The 14,769-nt window shown below is 46.3% G+C and overlaps 1 protein-coding gene across 1 annotated transcript in view; it reads right to left on the reverse strand.

Annotated features, from left to right (window-relative positions):
* The window catches only part of plxnb2b (plexin b2b), a 121,855-nt gene that overhangs the window by 88,504 nt on the left and 18,582 nt on the right, over positions 1-14,769 (reverse strand). The window contains exon 2 of the mRNA XM_041938161.1: positions 8,541-8,727. The gene's annotated coding sequence lies outside the window, so the exon portion shown is untranslated. The remainder of the gene's footprint in view (positions 1-8,540; positions 8,728-14,769) is intronic.

Raw genomic sequence — 14,769 nt, forward strand, 5'->3', positions numbered from 1 at the left:
GCATGCACCCTACTGGCAGATAAACAACACATCTGCCTCCCTGCTCTCAAACTTGTACATATATATTGTATGAACCACTGGAGAAAAGACAGTTGTTGTGTGTATTTACGAGTGTGTGCGAAAAGCTGTGATTCCATGTAAGACTGTGTGGAGGAAGTGAGGCTCCAGATTGGCACAAACTGGCAGCAGAGCAATTCTTGGTCTTGCAGCGAGTTCTGGCGAGCGTGTGCCAATCCTACCTTACACAGCAGCATGCCATGGGGGCTGAACACTTCTACACTGCGATCCAATTAATTTCATCTCCGCACAGCACACATTTCGACATGCTAGGAGCGTGAGCAGAGGATGTGGAGGTACGAAGGGGGTGGAGGTGAGCAGCGAGGCAAGTGGGAATAACTGAGAAAGAGGAAGTGGAAGGATGGGCCAGGGTTGGGGAATCTTCGAATTTCCCGTATCTTGCAGTTGAGTTTCTGCACAGGGAGAAGAAAATGCAATTACACGTGCCCTCTCAGCCTTTTCAGGCAAGTGTGGTGTGTAGAAGTGAGGGGGTAGTGGTGGGGTTTGTGCCCTGTGGCGGCCAGCACTCCCATACTCTATGCTAATAGACGCTTGTTCTGCATTCTAACAGGCATTTGGTGGCAAGGCTCAGAGTGGGGAGCAGCGGAGGGTGAGTGCAGAACATCAGCAGTGTAAGGGGGGGGCGGGTCTGTCGCCTTGTGTCTCCAGAGATAGTAAGAATAATGAAAAACTCTCTGCTGGGACTTCAAAGCAAACGGCTGGTCATTTCCTGTGGTGATGGCTGATACGGGGCCTACATGTTCAGGCAACAAGCACGCACACACTTAGTCACACATTCCTGCCAGCAAAGCCCCGGCCGATGAACGCCACTTCCTTTGATGGTATGGTGGAGCTGAGAAGAAGGAGAAACAAGTCTTTGGACGCGGAATAGATTTGAAAAGCCTTTGTGTGTCGCTGGCGGAACCATCTAAGTGCTTTAGCCACGGCCTCGGGGTCAACACTTACGCAATGTGGGTGTAATGCCAGAAATCAGCCGGCGATGTTAATTTTTTTTAACTTGGACTTTTCAAATATTAAGCCAAAAACAGCAAAACATAGAACAAAGTTATGATCATCTGTTATTTCATGTTGCAAACAATAGGTCTTTTCTTGGCAGGCATATTAGGAAAAGCACAGATATAATTAATAATGAGGCCACATCTCATTAGGTGCACCAGTTCCAGAAAGCCTGTTTTTCGGAATGGTGGATCACTGGCATGGCTTACCGGGACACTTGAGCCATCAGTGATACTGTCAAAACATCTATCATGAAAAAGGACTATTAGGTCGACTTCTCATGTAAAGGTTTGACTTTCTCCAAATTTCTTTTAACACAATAGGTCAGTTGTTCCATTCAGGAGATTTCCTGAAAAATTGTTGTTGTTTTCACTCTTTACATTTCCCCCTGGTTCAATTTCAGAAAACAGAAATGACTATAATAATAGAGCCACCAACACAGTTGTTGAGTAGCTTTTGATTTATGGTCTGGTTCTTGTTTTCCTCTGACAGAACTGTTTCTATACTTGTTATCAAGTTAGCTTGTGCTGCACACACTCTGTACTGTCCATCCCCTAAGGTTTCAGTTATTTTCACTGTTTTCACTTTTGCTAATGGTAAATGTGTGTGTTGCTCATCTCCGGGTCAATACAGCCTTGCATGTGCAAGCACATACAAGCACAGTCCGAGTGGTAGGGAGAGAAGGCTGCTAGGCCAGCATGCTATGCAAACATAAACAAGCCTGCATTGGCCATTTCAGGCCGATCCCGTTTGTTATCATATTATCTAGTTCTGTTACGAAACCCAGACTGGCCTGCAGGCATTTGGTAATTTGTACGTATGTGTGAGAATGCGGCCAGAAGCACATTCATGCATGTCTCCGTGACTCTCTGTTATGTGCAAGTGAAAATCACCAAGAGGAGCACGCATGAGACAGAGCGAACAAAAATACACATCTGGTTCCATTCAGGATGCCTGGAATTCTTTGCCTGCTTGGTTCAGATTACGTCCTGAGCCCCCATGCTGGCTGCGCGGGAGAGCAGATAAACTATGGCGCTCAACACAATGTCTCGCCTATTCAACAACTGGAAGGGTGTAGGTTGACAAGGCAAGAGGTGAAGCTGAGTTTACAAGCAGGGTCTGGGTGTAGCTTGAAGAGGGAGACTCCTGAGTAGCCAGGTATGCTAATTTATTGCTTCTCAAGCACTGCAAACCTCTCTTTACAGTATGCCGAGCAGGAGTGGGTCCTCAGGGACGGGCACCTTAAAGGTTCTGCCAGATGGAACAGCACCTTAATATGATACTAACCCCTCCCACTGATATCCACTGAGGAAAGCCCAGGCAGGAGAGGGTCAGCTCTGCAGAGATCCACACCGGAGAGACAGAGATACAAGGGCAAGAGACCAAGAACCTTGAGAGTATTGGTTAAAGCTGTACTGCAGCCCAAGCAGGCCTAAACCACGAGACCAGAGAGCTGGAGAGCAGATATATTTTCCTCTTCTCGCAGTCAGAAATTCAACTGAGGTAAACCATTTTTATTATTGTTTTGTTGAGAGAGACCCTATGCGCAGCTATAAAGAACAAGATGATTTCTTTTCCAAAATGAAACATCTATACACCTTGGGACCAGTTCGTTCTACACACCAATCTAGCTATAATTCCTGAACGTCACCTTTCCTTTGCGTTTCAGAATGCTCTCATTCCAATTCCCCCACCCTGTTATCTCCCAGGTTTGACAGAGTGATGTCTTCAGCCAAAATCACCTCGTCTACTCCGGTTCCCCAGGAGATGGAGTGCCAGTGATGTAGACGATTCAATCAGTGAGAAGTGAAAGAGCAGATCGCAGACAATACGCCACGGCCCCATTACCCCGAGTCCTCGGTTACCGTTAGCGACGCTTAGCTCGGGCCCCCACCTAATGGGCCATAATATCATTTTACGCCATGTTCCAGCTCTTTATACTAGCTCTAAACATAACTCTGTCGCCAAGGCACAATAAAAACAGATATATTTCTTTATTACTCCTCACAAAGCATATCAGCAGATCTGAGCACCCCTACAAAGGAAACTAATATCTACAGGAACCTGTTCTTTTCCTTGGCTCATTTAGAGCAGACGCACAGTTGTTATTACATTGAGCTGCACTCTGCTGGCCTCACCTCCCCATGCCATTCACTCAGAGTGTAATGGATGTTTTATTATAATCAAATGAATACAATATCTTCACCATAAATAACCCACTGAAAAAGCCATTTTCTCTGCCTTGCAATAAGTTTAAATGTCCATCACGCCTCAAGCAACGAGGTGCCGCATGTTTAATTCAGAGCTGATGCAATTTGCGTGTTGTGTGCTTCTGTATAGGTGAAAACAGCAACTCGTCTCCCTTTCACTCACCCTCACGTCCCCAAGCTGCCCCCTTCCACTTGCCCACTAATCACACTCCACACTTACTTGCATAAAGTCATGTCTCTGGCAGGTTCATTACTTTGCATGATAGCAGGAAGAGGAAACGTCCCCTGGGTGCTCTGCTTTTGAGGCCATTCACTTTCTTCATCTCGCAGGGCAAATGCTGCGCTTGTAAATCTTGAGCCAGATGAGCAGAATTCAGCGAGGGCAAGTTATTATCCGCAACTAGGAATCATCACCTACACAGTGTATACGGTGCCATTGTCCTCTACCCTATATATCATCGGGTCTGACCAGCCCGTTTACACTATGGGGATCTGACAAGAGATGAGCGAACACTAGGCATGAACATGTGTGCATGTGCTAGTGTGTGTGTGTGTGTGTGTGTGCAGGAGCAGGAGGGGAGTTGGGGAATCCAATCTCTCACACAGAGGAGCAGAGACAGGCGGGCAGATATGCTCCAGGCCTAGAATAACCCCGGCAGTATCCATGAATGAAATGACAGGATTACAGGGGTATTAGAAAACCTGCTGAGATGGTTGATAATGCTGTTTATGGTTGGGTGTCACGCCGCTTGCAGGGAAAAAAGTCAAACTGTTTGGCTAATGAAAATATGGGCAAGCTCTTCACATAGTCGCCCTGCAGAGATTTCAAGGCCAGGGGTCTCCCTCTCCGTTTACAGTAATAGTTTAGTCTTGGCTTCTTGACAGACATTAACACAAATGCTTAAAGATTTATGCATGTGGCATTATTGTGGTTGGGCCGCTTAAAAATAGGGACAGTAAACATAAGCCCTGCTATCCTGGTTAAGAATGGGATTGTTGTTGTGTCAGCAACCCCCATAGATAATAGTAATTACTGCCCTTGTTGCAGCGCCATCAGACTGCAACTTCGCTAGCTGACAGCTTGGTCCTAATTACCAAGAACCACCAATTACTGGCTCCATTTCATTATTTATATTGCTCAGCACACCCAAATAAAAGAGACTTCAGTGACTCTGAGCAGTCACAACTCTGGCAGCTGCAGAAGAACATCCAGAGGACCTGCTGAATCATTGTCTCATCGTTTTTTTTTCTGACAATACACAATAGTCAGCATGCAAACACAACACTGTCAGTGCAAAGAAAACTGATTAAAAACAGGAAAATGAAGCCTGGGGCTGCCTCTACTTCCTCTTTGCCAGCCACAGGAAGTAATTTAGCTGCATAGGAAGTGCATTATCAATTCTTCTTTTCCCACTTGCTCCTGCTCGTTTATCTGCCAACAGGGCTGCAGAATCACTTCTACAACATCAGCCCTGGAGCTTTTAACTACTAAAACAGTTTGCATGTTGTGTCTGCATTCATATTTCATTCATGCCACTCTGAGATCTATGTTAGAATAACTGAATGGTCTGTTGCCACGTAAAAGATGCCTCCAAAATTAAAAAAAAAAAAAAAAAAACACAAAAAACACAATTCTTTATCTGGTGGGTGTATTCAACCAATACACTAACACACACACAGTGACTTTTGCAGATGTTTCCCATCACCCTCTGCTGCCAAGTGTCGTCCAGTGATGGCTGAGAGGAGGCGAGCAGGGGCTCAGGGCGGGGGTGTGAAATTCTGCTATTCCTGCTCCAGTGAATTCTGCAGAAACTTGGCAGATCATTGTGGAGATTTGTATGTCTGTGGATTTGATATGAAACTGTTTGAGAGGCTCGTCTGGAGTCTGTCTCTCAACGTTCCTCCCCTTAAAGTGGGCCTGGCTGTTTAGCTTATGTTCCCATAAAGCCTGACGGCCACATTTCTCAGCCCGCAAGGGTGCAGATGGGCGATTAACTCAGCAGACAGGTCTCATACCATCATCTGAAAGATAACCATTACAACACTTTGTTACTTCCAAAAAAAAAAAGTGTGCCTCTGAGTAAAGAAAAGCCCTTAATCCTAAAATAGGGGAGCCAAACAAAAAGCACCTGTATCATCTATACAGATCTCTGCCATCATACACCTTGTTGATTAACAAAGACGCTTTCTCTATTGGTTATTCAGTGCAAATTCAATGAATCACAAAACCTCCTCAAACAGCAGCTCATGCTCAGCAAGCTGTAAAGCATGTAAAGCTATCACGTTCCAAAAGGACAAGCAGTCTCAAAAAAAAAAAAGGCGATTAAATCCGCACAAAAGGAATCTACCGTCGCAATCCAAAGCGCTTAGCATTTAGATGACAGTTGCGCGGGGCAGGCCTTGTTTGCAGGGGCTGGAGTGGAGCAGTATATGTGGCCCGGAGGCCGGATCTGTTCCAACTGTGCCCTGGCAAGAAAACGTTCAGCCCAGTCAGCCTCGACAGCTTGGATATTCACAGGGGGCAATGGAAAAGTGGAGGGCTGCAGCACAGCGTTGGAGTTGGGGGAGCTCGGAGGAGGAGAGGAAGGGGCGATGAGTCAGGAACAAGGTGTTTTATATTATTTCGGTACCGCAAGGACATGGCATTTGCTGTGTTCGACGAGCAAAACCAAACCCAGGCTGGTCATGAGGGCTTCTCATGCCTGCGTTGGCCTTCAGTGATTCAGTTTATCATCTGGCAGGTACGTCTGGAGGAGGGGGCTCACAGAATTCTGAACCACTTTTACACGTTCTGAAGGTGCTAGTTTATGCCGGCACTCGATGAATTTTTAAAGGCTGGAATTGAATTATACATTTATCACTGAAGAGAAATCTAAACAGAAATGATGGCTCATGGGACAAAATAAGCACAGCAGGACCATGAGTTTTTTAACATGCACATTTTTCCACCGCACCACAGGAACGGGCTTTAGATTATGTGGCACATTTTCATTGACAAACCATTGTGACAATTTCCTGAGTTTCCATAGATCACAGGGCATTAGAGTCAGGATCGTCACTTTGATTTAGCGTGACAAATGAATTATTCACTCTCATCTCTGGGGATTCATAGTTAAATTCTGACTCATGTTGAATAGCATAGAAAGGACTTTTGATGTTGCTCCTCACTTCATTAACCTGAAACAACTTCAGAAGTGCCACAGTCGGGTATCGCCGTCAGCAATATTGCAAACAAACATAGAGCCCTGTTTAAAAAACAATATATGGTATAGGCTTGGTCTTATCTGTCAAAGGTACTACTATCCATTAAATTGTCTTGTTTACCTATTTTTGCTATATCCTTCAAATAAACACATTTGAGAAAGTAAACTAAATGAGCATCTCACACAAAAATAAGTTGACTGCACTGATACACGTCAAAGCATCTAAAAGTAACGCAGCAGATAAAAAGGTCAGTGTCGCATAAGGGAAAAGAAAACTACAGGCAAAAAAAAGAGGACAACAAAAAAACAAGAGATTTGTTTGCTCTTGTGAATCCTAATTCATTCATCCCCAAGTACCTTTTCGCTCCAGGGTCGTGCCAAGGCAAATCCTCATGGGAGACATGACTGACACCTCCTAATCCTCAAGGATACCAAAAAGCATGTCATTACCATGACATTTCCAGCATCTTCTAGGATGTTAGATGAAGCGTGAGGACAACAAAGGCATGACAGCAGTGAGTAAAACTCCAAAAATAAGAAGTTTGAATTTTTAATGTCCTGCGTTTTGGGTCACAAGTGTAGCTGAAGTATTCTATTCATTCTGCAAGGCAAGAGCAACCACCTGGGGTAGCCCACATTTCAAATGAGCCATATTTTGTTTATCGTTAACACCAGCGGGCAGGCTGGCAGGCACGTAGCACCGGAGGAAATGTGGTGGAAAGTGGAGCCCAAGAGTTATGACCTAAGCAAACGGCTGATCATGGAGAAGATGAGTGCGGAAAGGAGATGTCTGTCAAGCTAAGCCCTCCACAGATGGACGAGCGTAGCACACTAAGAAACCAGCAAGTCCTCAGGCTTTGTGGCAGCTTTGGGTTTTAAAGTACATCACAGAAACAGTTCAGGAGGAAGTGATGAACAGTTGGCGAACACAAAAACAGTATATCATGTCCAAATGCATTAATATTCCTCACCTTTCATTCATCTCGTGGACTGAGTGAATCATGGTAACTGTGGCTTCTCCGCTCGTGAGTGAAGTATGGACAGAAGAGGCTTTTACAGTTGTCTATACAAAATTATTACTGCAGCAATTAATTGCTGGGGATCTTCATTTAATGAGGGCTAAATTAATCACTTGCAGCTCTTTACAAACAAGCGCAGAAACCTACTCGTGTGAGAATAAAGTTTTGACAGAGTAAAACTCATCCTAACTTGTAGGCCAAGACTTGACTTATAATTGGACCATTGTTTCCTGACACACAAACACACAGTGTTGACCATTTACTGGGCAACAATGTTCCACTTCTATGAGCACAGTAACAAAAAGTGCTTTCATTGGTGTACTGTGGCACTTGGGGGCAGGACCTTGCCTGTGAAACTCCCAGGTGAGACGGTCAACTATCTGCTCTGTAGCAAAGCTACAGCCTTGCTCCCTTCCCCCCTGCTCCGTACACCCTATCTGCTCAGTCCTTTCCCCAGAGCTCACTATCACCCCACTACCTCTTGTACAGACAGCCAAACAATGGGAGCCAGGACTGCCTTAACGAGTAGAAAGTGGAGGCTCGACTAATTAGAGGCACCCTCACCCATCCCCACGCCATCGCCTCCAACCCCTCCTGTTAACTCAGAACAGTGTGATACAGCTTGGCCAGGGATGGGCCTGTCGGGCCCATTGTGAGAGAAATAGGGGCTGGAAGTTATTTTTTTTTTTGGCCGCTGGCCGATGGGGGACCGTAGTAATTGCCCGAATCCCACTGTGGCAAGTGAGGAGAAAGAGTGTGAGGGTGGCACAAGCCAAGGAAAGTGAGAAAATGCTAGGACCAAGTGTGGGAATGAGAATCCAGCAGTAGAATAGTGCAGATAGAGAGAGAGAGGAACGAGGCACGAAAGATAAATGTTTATAAGAAGAAACATGGAATGGCATGTAGGACAAGTAATTCAGAAAAAAGCCAGAGCCTGCGGAGCCTTCGTTGCGTGAAAATGATACAAGAAGGAAAAAACTGGACAAAGTGTTGGGAGTGTAGTTGAAAATAAAATGACCTCGGGTGCTACTCACTAGGGAGAGGCAGACAGGGGTGCAGTGAGCGTCTTGGCTGTTGGAGTGGAACAGAGCAGGGTGCAGCGGCGGCTGCACAGCGGGCCCTCACTGGACACTTCAATCACAGGCAGCTGGAGCCCCGGGCAAACTTGGCCAATTAGCCGCACACTGCCGCTGACCCCCAGCTTCATTAAGGGCTTGGGCTCTGGATAAGGGGAAAGAGGGGAGAGGGTGCAAAGGAGAGGATTAGGGAAGCAGAGAGAGAGACAGAACCATCAGCACTAGCCAGGTTTGAGAAGACACACAAATGCATTTGCACGGACACACATGCTAAAGGTGAAGCTCAAGGTTACAGATAAACACAATTAACTGTGAGAGCACAGAATACCACAGGTATACACACTGGCCGTATCACGCTCACACCTCCCTGTGGGTTTACATCCGCAGCAAAGGTGGTGGCGAGGGGGTTAGAGCCACAGAGGCCAGAGGGTGTAGCTCGGCCCTCTCTCCCACGCGGCCACACTGACAGCAACAGGTGTGGTGGCCGGTAGACATGCAATTACCAGGCTGAGAATGTGCTCTTTGTGACAGAGACAACGACAGATCAGAGGGAAAATCAGAGCTCGAGGGGGAGAGGAGAGGAGCGGAGTGGGAGGAGAGGTGAGAGACGAGGAGGATGGGAAGAAGATACAGACTACTCAAAGTCCCTGGAGGGGAGAAGGAGAGAGGGGGAAGAGAGATTTTCCAGTTGGCTCTCTCTTCATCGCAAAGCCCTCGTCGGCAGAGCGCAGGCGTGTAGAGCGACAAAAAAAAAAAAAAAAAAGGCAGATAAAAAACCAACACATACTGTAGATGTGGCACACCTGTTGTTCTGAGCTGGAAATACAAATTAACACGCTTTGGTGGTGTGGAGAGACCTCACATACATGTGCACAGTGAGACAAAGGAGAGAGTAAACTGACAGCATCCCATCTCAGCTCAGAGTGGGTGGGGCTGCTGGAGGTGCTTTGGGACAGGTTGCGCTCAATGAGCCCTGACAGCGAGACTGTTGTGGTGTATGTGTTTGTCTGCATTACAAGTGTGTATATGCACATGGGACCTCTGCTTGCATCAGCCTTGTGATGGAAGCCTCAGCGGCGCTCCAGGGTGGTGGGAAGCAGCTTCATACTCGCTCTCTCCTCATTCTCTCTGCTCTCCGATTACGGCCGTTCGATCAGGCTAAAGTAATGTTTGTGCGCTTTGCCGCCAGTGTAGCAATAACTGCTGTCAGAAACCTTGCATGCTCGGGTGGAGAGGAGATACTGGCCCTTTATTTAAAACAAGCCAAGGATAAAAGATCAATGGCCCAATTCAGGCCATGAATTGGAGGGAAAAGTTCACAAACATAGTGGGAGATTATGAGAGGGAGATATATGTGCGTATAGGGGGGAGCTGAGAGCGAGGGGGCATCTAGCTCATCTGGGTGCTAGTGGCTTATTGATCGGTGGAGACACACAGCTCCGAGCCATTCATCACAGGCCACTCAGGCCCTTAGATAACTCCTATGATAGTGCCCTGCTGCCGAGCAGCTGCAACTGGCCACATCCATTATCCCTCAAAGCAACCCCCCTAGCCTGGGAACCGGCATGGTGGGGCTGCTGGGTGTCACACTGGAGGGAGGGCTGGAATGGAAATGGAAAAGACCAGGCCTGTGGTAAGAAGCCTGTAGCTGACGCTACACAAAAGGCAGGAGCTGGGGTTAGAGGGGCCAGGGTTTTAGGAAACAGTATGCTCTGACAGCCAGAACAGAGATGAGAAACTGTCTGCTTGCACCAGTTGGAGGGAAAAAAATGTGACGGCACTATTGTTTCTATTTCTCGGCCAAACAGTATTAGCAAAGCTGTTTTATAGCAGATAGTACACAAACCATCCAAGCGACAGGCAGCTCTGAAAACTGCTGAGTGGCTCTCTGTGTGTGTGTGTGTAAGGAGAATTCCCCGATTGGGCAGGTGGGGATCAGCCATAATGAGCCATGTAGGGAGAGGAGAGCGGGAGGGGGGTCGGAGAGAGGGCAAAAAAAAAAAAAAAAAAAAAAGCAGGGAGGAGGCCAAAGAGCGAGGGAGAAAGACAGAGTGAGAGTGATGGAGACGGGCTCAGAGCCAGAGACAAGGCCCCAAAAGAGCAATTACAGGAGCTCCAGAGAAGGTGTGGGCCCAGCCCCCAGGCATAGTTTCACACAGGACAAAGCCCTGCCAGACATGTGCATGCAGACACACACACACACACACACAAGCCATATTGTAAAAAAAAAAAAAAAAAAAAAACTACTAATGAGCAAAAGACATAGATGAACAAAACAGGGCTCAGAGTGTCAAAACAGTGTTTTCAAACTGGGATCAACCCCAAACATCGCCGTTCTATGCTTCCCCATGTTTTCACTGCAACATTCTGGTCTGCTCGAATCCTGTTCCCTTAACAGCACGGCCCGAAACAAAAGCCGAAACTCCAGGGCTGGCTGAGGTCAGCGCGAGCAAAACTTTCAAGTCGATTGTACTCCGTGTGGTGAGTGCTAAACAACGCTGAGAAGTCTGGACAGCCCCGCACCATGGTGCCTGTCACTAATACAAGTCTGAAATAGTTTGTGAAGGCAGCTGTTCTTGCCCCCACCCATCACCGCCACCACCACCTCCACCTCCACCACTTAAAGGAGAACCATAGGCTGCAAAGAACAAGCAAGAATGATGGGAGAAAGAGAGAGAGAGAGAGATGTGCAAACAGATAAGGGGGAGGGGAAATTAAATTAAGAGAAAAGTTCTCGTGCACTGGTATGCACCATTGATTTCCTATTCTCTTGGAAACATTTAATGAGCTTAAATAGGAGCCTCGTTTGACACTGCCACAGTGACTCGGAGGAGCCTCCCAGTGAGAGGAAATCGTTCAGAGGCTGTGACGGCTACCAGAGGGGGGTGGAAGAAGGAGAGAAGGTGGAGGTGGTGGTGGAGGAGGGGGAGCAGGAGGAGCGATGGGGAAAAGTGAAGGTTTTAATGCCAAAGCGAGAGACGTGTGTAAGACAGATGTTGGATTGTGCTCAGGAAATGGTCCATGGGTAGCATTACTTGCATAGCTCTCAGTGAGGGGGGAAAAAAGAGTGAAGGATGAAGGAGATTACTAGAAGAGAGGCAGACGGTGGAGGAGGCTAAAGGTGGTGCACATTCAACCATGCTGCCTAGTTATGTAGGTGCTTACCACTCACAACAGGCACTCATTATAACCCCACAATGTCCAGACTGACTGACAGCTACTGCTCCGCTGTAGCGATTCACCTCATTACTTCCTGGATGACCTCCCTATGAGGCATTCAACAGATGCCTATTGCTTGGCGGCCATCTTGTTTTTCTCCCCTCCCCTCTCTCTTTTCTCCCTCTACCAGCAGGAAAACTATTGTCACTTCAGAGAGCAAAGTCCAGAGGCGCTTCGCTGCTCTCCGCTGCTGATGAGGGCCCCACAGGGAACCATCGGCAGCCACTTTATGAAGCCGTCTGGCAATCTGAATGGACTCAGCGTCCCGCCACCTTTTGCAGGCAATCATGATAATAAGAGTGTGGAGTGAGGCATGGATGTACACTGGCACCACAGGTGGGCTTCCCCTCACCGACTGCTGGGTGCAGTGGTGTATGTGTGTGGGGGGTGTATACGTGAGCGCGTTTAGCTGGAAAATAAACTGCTTTCATTGAATTTACTCATTTTGCAATTTCTACCAAAAACAAAAATGCAAAGTAATTCAACTGAGAACAGCTATGGCTATAGTCCATGACTACAGTCCTGTGAAGTCCAGAGTCATACAGTACATAACCAGGACACAAATAGTCAATATCAGAAGTAAACCAACACAAAAGAGGAAACAGGCACAGATATATCAAACAACTTAAAGTTAAATATATCATTAGCAAGTTAAATGTGCTGATTTATCATTACATAGATTAGCGCTGAAATAAAGAGTTGCGCAATGCTTTTAAAATTTGATGGACAATTACTCAATTATTCAATCTACCAAAGATGAATTGACAACAATTCCCAATATTGGTTTATCATTTCCTGACACAGAATGTTTGCAACGTTTCTTTCTTTCTCATTCTTTACTTGCTCAGACAAACTCAAGCTGAATATGCAAGTTTGGTCTTTGGGCACTTGCAATGGGTATGTAGAAAACATGCATATATAAAATATAGAGCATATAGATTAGAATATAGAGAGTCAAGCCCTTGAGCTCAGGTCTGCGTACATGCAAAACAGAGGCAAAGCACTGTCGTTTATGTATATCAGTGCACTACTGCTGGGTACAAACAGACTCTAAAAACCCTTTCACACATGCAGTCTATCTCTAATCACAACTCTGCTGACGACTTATTTGAATCCAGTTAGTAGATCATAAAACATTATTTGTCTCGCAAACCTGTTGAATGTTAAACGGATACGAGAGCACCAGACAAAAACACCTCGTTCACCCACCATGCTCCTAAAATTAATGAGTTGTCATAGGCTGTGTACATGTACATCCAGCCTTGCCTCATCTTCTTCTTCTGCTGTTGAGTTTTACGGCAGTTGGCATCCATAAGTGTTGCATTACCACCATCTGCTGGACTGTCCCTTGCCCCGTCTATGGCGGCATTGCCATGGCACGCGCGAAAAGGCGCGAGATGGGAATGTTCCTGAATGTAGCTGCATGTTTGTGAAAATCACTAGTGCTGCCTGAAGGATTATCCCACCAATTTTCGAGGAAGCATGTGTAAAAGAGGCTTAAGCCATGATGACCTGTAATGGCTCTGAGTGGAAGATGTGTTTGCGTCTATGGAAACATGCTAATATAAACTGTGTATGCATGCTTAATTGCTGCTGGTAAGTGGTTAAGCATAAATATTTCAGGTCCCTGTGTATGCTTTTAACTCAGTCAAACATGTTTTCTGCTTTAGAGCTGCCTTGACATTCCACCAGTGTCTGTTTCTTATATTAGCAGGTCAGACAGGAGTTCTTCAGTTCCTGACCCCAGTCGCCCCCCCACCCCCGCCTCCCAGCTTTGGCTCAGCTGCCAGGAGAGCGGCTGGCTTGTACCACCTCTGAGTATCTATCCAGACAGATGCATAGTAAGCAGTGCTGCAGCCAGTGTGGGTGTTTGGCACAACTGGCAGCAGTGCTGAGGCCATGTTTCACTGGGCTTTCATGTGTGACTTGCAGCGAAACTTGTGCTGAAGGAGATTTTTTTTTTTTTTTTTTTATGAAAATGAATCTTGGGCTGGAACAATCATGTGATCCTCTGGTGATTAATTACAGTGAGAGAAAAACAGCCCTTTTTCCTTCTGTAGAGTTCCAGCAGATACACATAGGCACGGACTCCCACACACACATACTGAGCATAGGAACCGGAAGTGACTAACAGCAGCATAAGGACAACAACTTGGGAAAGGCACAGCGTTGAAAAGCCCGACATGGTTTTCTCCAGTGTCCCACCTGTCACAATTCTTCCTCAATGTAGTGCCGGCAAGAGTCAATTTTTCACCGGAAACGGTATTTGCTCTCTGTAGAAATCCATAGGTTATCATCTATATGACACTATGGACCATCTCTAAATCATTTACACTGGACTATGTATAGCCTGTGGAGAAAAGGTCATTATTGAAACAGAAAGCTATATTTCATAATTGCACTACCACGCTTCCATCCCCTCAGTGAAATTGGCTCTCCAGAATATATTCTCTCTCTCACTCTTTTCCATCTCTCTTTATCTCCCTCTCTTGTCTGTTAGAGAGGGCGATTTTGACAGGCTGACTGTCTCTCCTGGCGCAATAACCACCCTCCATTTGTATCTGAGGAGGGTGCATTAACTAGACAGCGTAATCAGCCTGCACAGAAAAGGCAGCAAGCCTCACCAAACGACTGCTTTTTAGCACTCTTTGCTATAACAGCTCGCCATTAGGCTGCAATTAGCACAGCTCACTCTGGGAAAAATAACCCCTCAAAGACCTTTAGACAGCAGAGTGGATGCGACAAACATGGAGACTTTCGCCAAAGTCCATTGTTGCACTACACACTCAGGAGAAGTAATCTTATTTGATCACACTTGATGGTGAAGGCAAAAGGACTTCAAAGTACAAGATTTAAAAAAAACACCTTATAATGCCATGGGACAGTGCCAGAATCCAACCTGATAGCACTGACATGTTACAGTAGATGGTTTCCAAGCAAGGACACTGACAGAAAAGGCTTATCGCCA

This window comes from Chelmon rostratus, chromosome 6, assembly GCF_017976325.1.
Source record: "Chelmon rostratus isolate fCheRos1 chromosome 6, fCheRos1.pri, whole genome shotgun sequence".
Lineage (NCBI taxonomy): Eukaryota > Metazoa > Chordata > Actinopteri > Chaetodontiformes > Chaetodontidae > Chelmon > Chelmon rostratus.